Genomic DNA, 12,451 nt, shown 5'->3' on the forward strand with positions numbered 1-12,451 from the left:
GTTAAAAGATCATAGAATTTGATGATCACGTCAGTTCAGTGTGTGTGGTTCCCCTATTAATTACTGTCCTTCAACAGATTATTAAAATCAAATGTCCTATAGTTGTTAAATTGTGATTATTTGTTTCTAACCGTTGAAGGATTTCGTCTCGTTACCTAATCTCCAAATGGTTGTTTTTGGGGATTTTGGCCTATGAGATCTCAGAACATATGCAAACAAGTTTGACAGTTGGATCGTTGAAACTAGTTTTGTAGAATGCATATCCCATCAAAACAATAGATTTTACATATACTTAGAGTTTATTCTATACTTCCATTAAGTAGAACATAAGCTTTTGTTGTATCCGCTATGATCGGGTTCATCTATTGCATTCTTCTAGGGTTAAGGATTGTATTTGTAAAAAAATCATCAAAATCGAGGCTGAAATAACTGTTATATCATGATTTTTTATTTCTAACAGTCGAAGGATTTCGTCTCGTTACGTAATCTACGAGCGTTTGCTTTTGGTGATTTTTGGCATATAAGATCTCGAAGTATATATAAACAAGTTTGATGGTTGGATCGTGGAAACTAGTTTTGTAGAATGTGTATCTCATCAAAACAATAGATTCAAAAAGCACTTAGAGCTTAATCTATACTTTGATTAAGTAAAACGTAAGATTTTGTTATATCCACTACTGTAAATATTTTAAAGAGAGCATTAACGAAAAGGGCTTAGGCTAACTTTTATTTAATAAAAAACCATCCTAAACTATTATTTTAATAAAAAGGGCTTAAGTTTTATTCATAAGGACAAAACCCAAGCCCTTAAAAAACAAAAAACGCAGGCTCAACTAAAAGCCCAACTTGCATAACATTTATTATCCCAAAAATGACTCTGACGGAAATAACCCAAGCTCGTTAAAACATAACGGTTACTACATTCAATCCACCACTTCATCACCATTAATCGCACTAAGCACCCCTACAATTCAAATTCCTTTCTGCAAAACCTAATTCCAACTTCAAACTCCAACTTTCAAACCAAAATCTACAACGACTTGTCGAGAACAGTAAATTCCAACGAGCAACAATGGCATAAGAACAACAAATTCCGGCCGAACAACAAATTCCGGCCGAACAACAAGTTCCCGACGATCAACAACTTCAGATTGAACAACAAGCTCCTAAGGAGCAACCAGTTGCCTCCAAACAAAAGGTACTAAACTGAAATCCTTGTTTGCATGTTCTTGATTCCATATAATCTATCAATTTTAAATTAGAAACTGCATTTTGATAACTAATCAATTATTTCCAAAACTAAAATTATGTGTGTTCACTACTAATTTTCAATTTCATGTTTAAGTTTAGGATAGTTCAAGAAATATTGTGTGTTATTTTTGCCTCAAATTCACAGTTAATTTGGGTTATATTGTTTTAGATCAATAGACAGTGTATATTTTCTTAGATCTCATAAAAATCGGGGGTTATTTTTCATCAATTTTACAAAATAGTTAGGTTATTACACTTAAATTCCAAAAATAATTTTCGGTTTTGATCGGTTTTGTTTTGATCCCTTTCATAAACAACATAGGTTGATTTTGTTTTGTTTTTATCCCTTTCCTTATAAATAGGGTGGCATAATTCATAAACAATGTGGGTTATTTCACTAATAGTTTGACATATTTCATAAATATTGTGAGTTCATAAATACTGTGGATCATGTTTTGTTCTATATCCATAAATAGTGTGGGATATTTCATAAATAGTTTGACATATTTCATAAATACTGTGAGGTCTATCATGTTTTGGTTACTTTCTGCCATTTGTGTGTAGTTTTTTCAAATGGGGTTTATTTTGGTACATTACATAAAATAGAGTGAGTCTATTTAGCGTAGTTTCATAAATAACATACATTTTTTTTTGTTATAGTTTAATAAATAGTATCCTAACAATCTCCATTTTTGAAGATGAAAACAACGAAAAAACCTGCAAAGAAGGATAAAACAAAGAAAAAATAAGCCAAATAGAAGAAGGAATACCTCCAGTACGGATGCAACATGATTGTGTTTGTAGAAGCAATGAAAGTCTACAAACCTATGTTACAATGGTGTCAAGATGTCTGTATTGCACTAAAAAGGATGCCACTTTGGAGTCTACTTAAGACGTACATGGATGGGACTTTGATTATGTCAAACAGAAAGAGGATGTCCAACATGGACTTGATCAAAATCATTAACTGCTACAACCCAACAACCCAAAAGTTCAAATTTGGGTGTCATAAAGCACATGGGATTTCCAGCAATGATGTTGTCCAAATCTTTGAATTGAACAACCAAGAAATCGATCTGCGGAATACAGACAAATCAACCAAATTTGGTGATGATGACTGCCTCATCAAAAAGTACTTCGTAAATGTAAAGGTTGCCAAGAAGAAGCATCTTGCAGAGGCATATGAGAAAGCAATTCTAGATGAAACACCTGAGGGCACACAAGATATTACTTCACTCATATACGCACACCTTGTTCAATCATTGCTGTTTACAAACTCTGGAACCTACATCACCTGAAGTTTCCTCAAAATCTGTATGAATTTGCAGGAAATAAACAAGTACAATTGGGCCAAAGGAGTAAGGGACTATCTATTTAAGATGCTTGGAAAAGCAAATAAGAAAAAGATGGATGAAGGAGAACAACCAACCATTAGTGGATGCACCATCCTTGTTTTGGTAAGTAACCAACATAGTTAATAAAAATAACATGAATTGTTTCTTACAAAGTTTTGCACAAACTAACATCAATTACTTAATTCATATAGTACTGGATATGTTTTCACACAAATCTAATAGAGACAATAGAAGGACAAGAAAACATGATTTCGGTGATCGCAAGATGGGACATAAGCATGATCTACAAAGCAATCCAGGATATCCAATGGAACAAATTTAAGTAATCACCAATAATCAATATATTTCAATTTGAAAATAGTATTTTCCAACATAAAAATAATTACTTACATATAAAATGACACCTATCTAATGTGACTGTTTCCAGATTAAGGATGGCATTCCTTCTTAACAGCCACATGAAGAATCTACAGAGAAACGACGACAAAAAACGAAGGTGAATAAAAGAAAGTAACCTGATACTTAAGAAGATGAATCAAACAACGAAAATGAATCAGATAAAGAGGACATACCATAAAAGGTACAAAACAATATTCAAACAAAAAACTATCATATATGACCAAATGACATCTATAAACAATTAACTGATTCTACAAAAAAAAAGGTTCTTTCAATGTGTCCGTCATACTCTTCCATAAATAATTGTGGCTTATTATGTGTTTGTTCATAAATAGTTTGAGTAATTATGTTGTAGTACCATAAATAGAGTGTCTATTTAATAAACTATCTTAGTTAATTTCATAAATAGTGTGTATATTTCATAAACAGTGATGGTTAATTTCATAAATAGTGTCTATATTTCATAAACAATGTTGGTTATTATCATAAATAGTGTTTGTTTTTCTTCTTTCGAATCATACCCTTGCATATATGCACATTATGCAACTTTTGAATAACAAAAAAGTCATTAATATCACACTTGGATGCATACACACACCAAAGAAACCATCAAATTCCTTCCTAGAACACTCAAAGCTAATGCAATTCTTATCATTCTTCAAATATTTCAATTCAAAACCACATTCAACTGAAAACTTCTTCAACTTATCTCGAAAATCAACACAACATCAAGAACCTTCAACATATTCATAACATCGGCATCACAATCTAAGACAAGTAGGATCTTCATTCAAAGCATATCGCAACTCAAACCAACCAAGCCTCAAACCCTTAAACCTAGAACAAATATCAATACAAATATGATCGAATGTAGAAGTTGATGAAATAGAACTAATAACATATAAACCACCATATGTAAACTGATCTAGTTTACAATTCTCCATAACTAATGAACAAAAAAAACAAACAATTACAAATCAGTACACAAAATATTATATGCAGATAACCCAAAAAAAAAAAAAAAACAACTGTAAATCACAACAAAAACTATTTAATATTTTGTTGCAAAACTATATAAAATGAACAAAAAACTAACAATATTTCTAAAACAAAACAGAACGAAACAAAATTAAAAAGCTAAAAAGTACTTTAATAACAACTGTTTCATAAACTATTATAGAACTACATCCACTATTTATGAAAAATTAAACACATCAAGACGTACCTGCAAATTCGTCAAAACATGAATCAACTACCTGATATATTGTAATTTGAACACAAATTAAGACAAAATATATCAGTCAACACAAAAACTCAAAAAACTATGAAACTAGAATCTCATAACTTGTAATGTAGTATCTATTACCTCCAAACAATGAAACTATGAAGAACGGTAATCAATTACAGAACTCCAGTGAAACAATGAACAACAACGAAGATCACGAATCCAAAAAAAAAATAAAAAATCTCAGAACCTTCAATTTCGGAAAAAAATAAAAAATAAAAAAAATATTCTAAGAACCTTGAACGAACCTTCAATTGAAGAATAATTCTTATTTTGAAAGACCTAAACGAAGAACAAAAATCAGGATTTCAAAAAAAATGACTCTCAAAACCTTTGCTTGGTTCACAAAAATCGACTCTCAAAATCTGCATATTGAAGAACTCTACAATGCAAAAGCAAAGTCATTCCAGTCGGTTATGCTAATTTCAAAATAACTTAACTAATGATTAATTAATGTAAGTTAACCTAAAACTGTTAAGGGAAAAATTGACAAATTAACTTGCTATTTGGGTTGGGCTGATATAAAAGTGGCTTTTGTCCTTTTTATTAAGTAAACTTACAATACGGTTTTTGGTTAAAAGTTAAAGTTTTCAAGTCATTTTGGTTAGTTTTCCTTATTTTAAATTGATGATCGGCATCATTCATTATATCTTCTCCGAATCAATTCACTCCAGATCTTAGGGATCAAGTAATCATGGCCATTGGGATAAGATCTTATGATCAAGAATCAAGTTTTAATTTTCTTTACTTTTTTTTGTGCCCCCATTCCCTAACAAGCCTCTCACCAGAAAACCAGCCTTTTCCTAAAAAATCGCAACTTTACCCCTACTCCGACCTGTTGCTAACAAGAATACCCTCCAGATATCCCACACCAAAACCAATTTCACCCTCCAATTTTATCAAGACATTCATCACATTTTCCAAGCCCCAATTTCAACCTTACAACAATGTCTTTGACCTCAACGAATTAGACCACCACTAAGCAGACCAATTGCAATCTTCCCCACTGCATCACAGTAAGTGGCAAAAGCTACGCAGGGACAAGGAGGGGCGGCCGCCCCTCCCTTCGTCGGAAATCAAGCCTAGAAGCGGTGCTTCCGCCCCTCTGATCCAACCGGAAGTGATGGTTCTCAACAAGGGGTTTCTGTTGCTGCTATGTAGCAAAGTGTTTTAATTTATTTTTTTTTTTTGGAAAATCCTTAAGTTAGATGTCGCCGTTTCAATTAGTGATTAGAAAAATTTTAAAATATTTCTTAGGCAATGCCACAGTTCCATTTAGTTGAATACAAAAAAATTTAAGTAGGGGCCACTAGTCCTCGTTACCTCTTTGCGTTCACACCATTCAATCCCACCCCCTTTTGAAAACCAATCAGAAAGCACAAAGGTGCATTTTGCGCCTCCCAAATTTTTAATTTCTAAATTTATATATTCCTAACTCTAATTGATTAATTAATAAGATATTTTGTTTAATTAATATAGAATCTAATACACTAATATAGTTATTGATTATTAATTAGAGATATGAATCCTTCGAATGATTATTGATGAATGAAATTGTTGTTTAGGGTAGAAATTGAATTCTTGATTATTAATTAATTAATTATTGATATTGATTGAATTCTTGTTTTTGGAATTTTATATAATTATTGGTATTGATTAATTGAATTGTTAGTTTAATTACTTAGTAGTCATATAGTATATTTTACTCTAGGATTAAGAGTATTAAGACTTGTTTTTTTTTTTTTTTTTGAGAGCTTTATGAAAAGGATTTGGATTAAGTTTAATTTAACCAAAAATCATCATAAACTATTATTTAACTAAAATGGCTTCATATTTAATCATAAAGACAAACTAACTTATATTAGGCCTATAAACCGTAAGACACAAGTTAAATTAAAAAGGCCAACATGCAATAAATTTTTTTTTTCCAGCCATGCCCCTAACAGAAACTTCATTCCGTCAGCCCAATTCTGTTAAAAAAAAAATTTTCCTTTATTTACAAGTATGCCACTACCTCATCAAAACCAAAATATCATTCTGTTAGAAATAAATAATAATTGTCATAGTGACCAACCGAAATCTACAAATGCACATGGAGAGAGAGAGAGAGAGAGAGAGAGAGTAACAATTTCATAGAACGAAGCAGAAGGATGAAAAGGAATGAATCACAAATCAGAAATAAAAATAAAAATAAATAAAAAATCAAAAGAAATTCATTGTCATTGGAGAATCAAATCGAATTGGAAAATCGCATTCCCAAGCACAGAAGCTTCAAAAAAGTCACGCAATATTGCCATATTGCCGTACCAAATGCCATGATTCAAAGACCATTACCTCTTCAGCAAGAAATTGGGCTAAGGTAAATTCGGCACCATCTACTTCTACACCTACAAGCTCACCGACACCCAATTCGACTGCATGTCCATCCCCAAGCGCAAGCTCCTCTGCCAGGGGGACTACGACAACATCTGGAGGGAGTTTCAGATCATGCACCACCTCTTCGAGCACCCAACGATCATCCAGATCAAGGGCAACTACGAGGACTCGGTGTCCGTGCACCTCGTCATGGAGATCTAGTTCATCTTCTATAAGCCAAGTTAAATTTCATTTCCTTCATTTACATATCAAATCCACTTTTACTTGTTCTTTCTTTTTATTGGAATTGGAAATGGAAAGGTTGGTCTGCCATTGATTTTGAAAATTTTAATGATAATTTATTCAACTATTTAATTTGCTGAATTGAATTTCTTGTGCCTTGTTATGTACTCAATCATTAGGATTGCTTGATTTATAAGTACATACATACATATTGTTATTGGTTGAAGTTGAACAAACATAAACCCAGCGGCTCCACCTACGAGGGAGGGCAAAAGAGCCATTTACCAGATATTGTATTTTTCTGAATGCCATGTTTGGAAGTTGCCAAATTTATTTATAACTTTCTTCTATATTACGCCTAGCATCTTTTAGAATCATAAGAAATAGTGTGCATTTTCTTTAGTTTCATAAATAGTGTATAGTTTTGTAATAGTTCCAGCAATAGTGTGCATTATCTTTGGTTCAAATCCAGAATTAGTGAGTTATTTTGTTCTATTTACATAAATAGTGTTTATTTTTTTTATTTTTCATAAATAGTGTGAGTTATTTTGGATTACTTTCAGAAATAGTATGTGTTATTATGTTTTAGTTCTATAAATAGTGTGAGTTATTTTGGTTCACTTTCAGAAATCGTGCAGGTTTTAATGTTGTTATTCCAAAAATAGTGTGGGTTATTATGGTTTACTTTAAAAAATAATGTGGGTTATTTTGTTGTAGTCAAGAAATAGTGGTTCACTTGCAAAAATAGTGTGAGTTATTTTGTTATAGTTTAAGAAATAGTGTTCATTTTTGCTCCCTTACATAAAGAGTATGTGTTACCTTGGTTCGGTTTCATAAATAGTGTGAGTTTTTTGTTGTAGTGTATGAGCTATTTTGGTTCAATTTCATAAATAGTGATAGTTTATTGTTGTAATTCCAGAAATAGTATGAGCTATTTTGGTTCGGTTTCAAAAATAGTGAGTTTTTTTTGTTATATTTCCAAAAATAGTAAGAGTTATTTTAAATAATGTTGATTATTTTGCTATAATTCTAGAAATAATGTTTATTTTGTTATCTTCCAGACACAGTGTGGGTTATTTGGTTCATTTCATTAACAGTGTCGTTTTACTCTTTTATGAAAAAGACTTGGACTAAGTTTATTTTAACCAAAAACCATGCTATAACTTTATTTAATGAAAAAAATTAAATATTAATGAAAAACCTTTAAATTTAATAAAAAGGACAAAAGAACTTAAATTTTAATGAAAATGACACAATTTTAATATAAACAAATTAAAAAAAAAAAGAAAAAACAGATCTGATGTGTGGGACCCGTGCGTCCATCACATACATTGTTTATGAAACATGGTCAAGAACTAGACACTATTTATGAAAGTGGACCTATAACTAGACACTATTTATGAAACTGAATAAAAAAAAAAGACACTAATTATGAAACTGTACCAATTACTATACACTATTTATGAAACTGGACCCAATAACTAGGCACTATTTATAAAACATGACCAAGAACTAGGCACTAGTTATGAAACTTACGACACTGTTTATGAAACTTACTACACTGTTTATGAAAAATTCCGATACTATTTATGAAACTTACTGCACTGTTTATGAAACTTAAAGGTACTACACTGTTTATGAAATTGAACGGTGCTACACCGTTTGATGATTCTTCAGTTTGGTTGAAGAAAAACATTATAGATCTAGAGAGTCATCACTTTGGTTGAAGGCTATACCTTAGCAGACGAAGTTGCAATTTTGTTTGCTACTTTGCATATATATACATACATGTTTCTCATCATTTTGAAAAGGCATGTAACATCATACGTGGTACAGTATACAAAAAGAATGTGAAAACCCTATATAAAGAAGCGACATTCGGCATGACAGTGAGAATTATTTGTTTCAATCTCTATCCTTCTACAAGCATCTTGATATGGTGATCATCTAATCACCCCATGTATGTGTTAAGATAAAGAAGAATGTAGTGATTATTCCATCATTCAATTTTGCCGAATGTGAAAAGCGAGATTATGTTTAGCCATGTCAATGGAAGTAGGAGTGTGTTAAGATAAATAATAATGTAGTGATTATTCCATCATTCAATTTTACCGAATGTGAAAAGCAAGATTATATTTAGCCATGTCAATGGAAGTAGAATTGATCCATACAAAATATTTCCATGGGTGTACAACTACAATTTTTAAAGATCGAAGGACTACATAGTCTACGACTTTCAGGTCCATATGCCACATCTTCTTCAGCTATAGTCATAAAACAAACATTGAATGATTTAATGAGTTCAAGCTACACTCTTACACAAACTTCAGAGCCAAGATTAACCAAAGTCCTAAGACTGGTCACACTATTTTTCTCCAAATTCTATATGTTCTTTCACAAATCCAAGCTTTAATTTAAATAAAAGTCAAGAAAACACCTTCGACAACCAAAAATCACCAAATGGGATTGCATATCCGGATTGTAGAATTAAAAAAAAAAAAAAAAAAAATCACATTTGAGTAAAATTTAATTAATCAAAATGAAAGAGGGAAATTGAAAAGGGTACTAAAATTTGTGAGCTTGAACACCTTGTCTCTACAAAACAAGAATCACTCCCCCCCCCCCCCCCCCCCCCAAAACACCAAAAAAAAAAAAAAAACATAAGACAACTTAATTTGATGAGCAATTAAATTTGCTACAATTGTAGCTTGGTAATGTCGGCAAAGAAAACCCCACAAAATGGCTTTCAATAAAGTAGTTAGGAGAGGTGATGAGTCAATATTATATTATATATTTCACCCTATTCTTAGTATAATTTGGTAATTATTTTGGTAGAATGTTGATACTTTGCTTTATATTCTCAACGTAGGACATTAGACTTCCTCTGGAGCAAAACATAACCAAACAGACGAATTTTGGAGTGATTCAAATTGGAGGACATTCGTGTGTTCCTTAGCTTGTTCATGTCAAAATCTCAGCAATTTCTACCAAGCGGTTATTTTCTGGAGATTAAATGAAGGAGCAGTGCGAGATGCTGGAAATTGACGTTTCTGGGCTTAAACTGCGTTTTTTATGCCCAAGATGACCTCAAATGGGTTCGTGGCCTTCTGGAGAAGTGTTCAAAATAGTTGAAGCTTTAAATCCAGCTATTTTGGGCCAGTGTTGGAGCTGATATGGGTCCAAAACGTGGCTGTGCACGATTTTGGGCGAATTTACCAAGTCAATTTAGGATTATGGTTCCTATTTTATTTTAATTTATTTAGTTCCCTAGTCTTATTCTAAGACCATTTTTATTAGGAGGGTAGTATAAATAAGCCTTTTTGGCAGACCTAGGGTTTGGGGAGAAAGGGTAGAACGCATGCAACTTTTGGAGAGAAGATTTTGGGCAAAGTTTAGAGATTTTCATATTTTATTCTACAAGGTGTTTGCATTCTTTTTCTATTTCAATAAAGACTATGATTTTTAGTATGAATATGCGTAACTAATTCTTTTTGCTAGGGTGAGGCCATGATCCTTAGCAAGAATATGTAATCTCTTTTTAATTTGCTTATGAATTTATGCATGCAAGTTTTGGAATGTTAATCACTGTGCTTTAAACTATCTATTTGTCTTAGTGATTCGCGACCATTAGGATATTTGGAAAATTTATTTGATGCAATTTTGGCGGAGGATTGTCCCTAAAATTGACTAAAGCTTCTTGTGGTTAATATGTGTAACCTCTTAGGATGGACGACACGTTTTAAGGGTTATATGGTTTTTTAAAAAGGTCTTCATAAAACTTAACGAGTCTTACATGTTCACATTCGATCTGAACACCCCGGATGGGTTGCATGTTAGATATACGTTCTATGTTGGAGGTTGCATGTTCACATTCGATCTGAACACCCCGGATGGGTTGCATGTTAGATATACGTTCTATGTTGGAGGTTCCAAGTAGGATATACTCTAGGAAAACCTAACCTTCAAAATATACATGTATGGTGCGTAAGTAATTTAGAAAAGCTACATAGGATTGTTAGGGTGACGGCGGAACCCTAGTACTTTCTCACTTTGAATTCTAAAAATTGTTCCCTTTATCTTTCTTTAAAGTTGTGGTTTTTAAGTAATCTTTTTAATTAAATTCGTTTTTCTTAGTTTAGGTCATTAAATCACCTATTTCAAAAGAAAAACTTTGTTTTAATTAATTAGTTGAGAATTGATTTCACTTTGATCTCTTTAAATTAATCCTTGTGGAGAACGACCTTGCTTGAGCCAATTATACTACAATAACCTTGTTTCTCTTGCAAGTATTTTAGGTGTTTTTAACCCTTTTGCGCAGGTGGTAAAAATCCTATCAAGAGGGCCTATGAAACAGTACCGTTGAGCAAAGGCACAAACGATGTCTGGTTTGAGGTGTTTGTCGACGAATTCTTAGAATTTCTGAATTTTGTGGCGGGAGATGTCCACGAGCCCTAGATTCGAATGGATTAAAATTTGACATCACAAACCTTCTCCAACTTTAATGTCCTCTGAATATCGACTTCCATCGGCCCGGCAATCAATATTGGTCACTCCGTACTGCATCGCCGCCGAGATGGAGATAGCTTAAAATGAAGTTTGGAGGTCTTATATGTAGTTTTTGCATAGTGGCAGAGATGGAGCTGCAATGCGAGATTAAAAAGAAAAAAAAATGGAAGGTTTCGAATGTTGCGAAGAAATGGGGGAGAAAGACAAAATAGCAGAGAGATCCATAAATGAAGAAATATATTAAACGGACAAAAGTTTGCATTCATGGGCAAAATCGGAAACTAAATATTTGGGCCATTTAAATTGGATTGGTTTATTGTTGGGTTTTGTCATAACTATTAAATAAAATTACAACATGGTTTTTGGTTAAGATTCAAAATTTTGAAGCCCTTTTCATTAGTTTTTTTTTTTTTTCCCATTATGCAATTACTTAATGAAACGATACAATAAGAAACAGTGCTTAAATTCTCCTTCAAATATTTCATGTAGTCCTCCTTCGAATATTTCGCTTTCTCATTATTAGTATTGGTAAATTATGGACGACATTACTATATAAAAGAATTTGATTGTTGCCATTTTTTACCCTTACACTCTTTTAATTTTACTCCTCCACTCGAAAATTCCTTACTCCGCCATTGATCACAGCCTCAACTTTGACGGATTTCGGAGCATCACACCGAAAGATGATAAAAGCATCTTGGTATGAAAGACTCAGAAATAAGAATACAAAATTAAAAAGAATTTGATTGGGCTGGGCTGGGGCTGAAGAAGATTGAGAAGATGCAGTGTTGGTGGGTGATTCGAAGTGAGGGGGAAAGAGAGAAGTTGAGGGGCAAAGAAAGAAAGGGGAAGAGATAGCAGTGAAAAGAGAGCCTTGTTTGACGTGAAATAATTTGACCGTTGAATTTGTCTCAACGATGATATTAAGCCGTCCGTGAGATCCTCATGCGACTGATCTGAAAAGGATCCGCATCCAAAAAAGAGGGTCAAGAAGAGAGTAACCATTTCAGAGTAACCAAATTTGGTCAGACCCATAGAATAACAGCAAAATTGAGAA

Source organism: Pyrus communis, chromosome 10 (assembly GCF_041283825.1).
Source record: "Pyrus communis isolate YQ-2024b chromosome 10, ASM4128382v1, whole genome shotgun sequence".
Classification (NCBI taxonomy): domain Eukaryota; kingdom Viridiplantae; phylum Streptophyta; class Magnoliopsida; order Rosales; family Rosaceae; genus Pyrus; species Pyrus communis.